Source organism: Gossypium raimondii, chromosome 7, assembly GCF_025698545.1.
Source record: "Gossypium raimondii isolate GPD5lz chromosome 7, ASM2569854v1, whole genome shotgun sequence".
Classification (NCBI taxonomy): domain Eukaryota; kingdom Viridiplantae; phylum Streptophyta; class Magnoliopsida; order Malvales; family Malvaceae; genus Gossypium; species Gossypium raimondii.
In genome coordinates, this window is record NC_068571.1 from 9,325,293 (window position 1) to 9,326,195 (window position 903).

The 903-nt window shown below is 38.8% G+C and overlaps 1 non-coding gene across 1 annotated transcript; it reads right to left on the minus strand.

The window, feature by feature from the left end:
- Positions 1-328: 328 nt before the first annotated feature.
- Positions 329-435, minus strand: LOC128042741 (small nucleolar RNA R71). The gene has a single exon (XR_008198253.1). It is a non-coding gene; the product is annotated as a small nucleolar RNA R71 (small nucleolar RNA).
- Positions 436-903: the final 468 nt, after the last annotated feature.

Genomic DNA, 903 nt, shown 5'->3' on the forward strand with positions numbered 1-903 from the left:
TGTTCGAGGAAGCATTAATTGCCTAACGATCAATGCTAACAACTTCAAAATCAAGCCGATAATGATCGAAATGATACAATCGAACCTTCAATTTTGAGGGTCAATGAATGAGGATCCAAATCAACACCTTAAGTGGTTTCTAACCATTTGTGATACTTTCTAGTATAATGGGGTATCCAGTGATGCTATATGTCTTTGGTTATTTCGTTTCTCTCTTACTAACGATGTTTTTATATGGTTAAATTCGTAACCAATAGATTCAATCAATACTTGGGATGAGCTAGTGAGCAAGTTTTTAGCAAAGTATTTTCGCCCAAGAAAAACCATGAAACTTCAGATGGACATTACAAATTTTTGACAATTAGAAGGAGAGTCATTATATGAGGCTTAAGGGTGTTTCAAATTGATGTTGCACAAGTGTCCGTACCATGGTTTACAAGATTGGCTATAACTTCAAGCCTTTTACAGTAGACTTGATGGAAATTTACGCTCTAGTCTTGATGGAGCATCCATTGGAGCATTCATGTCAAAGACCTATGTCGAGGCCTGTCAACTCATCGAGGACGTGGCGATGAACTCGTACTTGTGGCCAGCTGAGTAGTTCACATATCAAGCCAAACAAGTTGCAGCAAACACTATCCCTAGCGAGGATAAGTATCAACAAGTCCTCAAAAGGTTAAAAAAATTAAGATGAGTCCGACTAAGGCGCAAGTCCAAAACCAGCCCAATCTAACTTTTTTTAATACAGGACACAACGATGAGAGCAACCAGATAGAGGTGAATTATGTAGGGAATAGTGGATATAAACCTTACTCCAACACCTATAACCTGGGATTACGTGACCATCTTAACCTTAGGTGGGGAGGAAACCTAGCAGGACCTTCAAATAAAGGGAACTAAAAT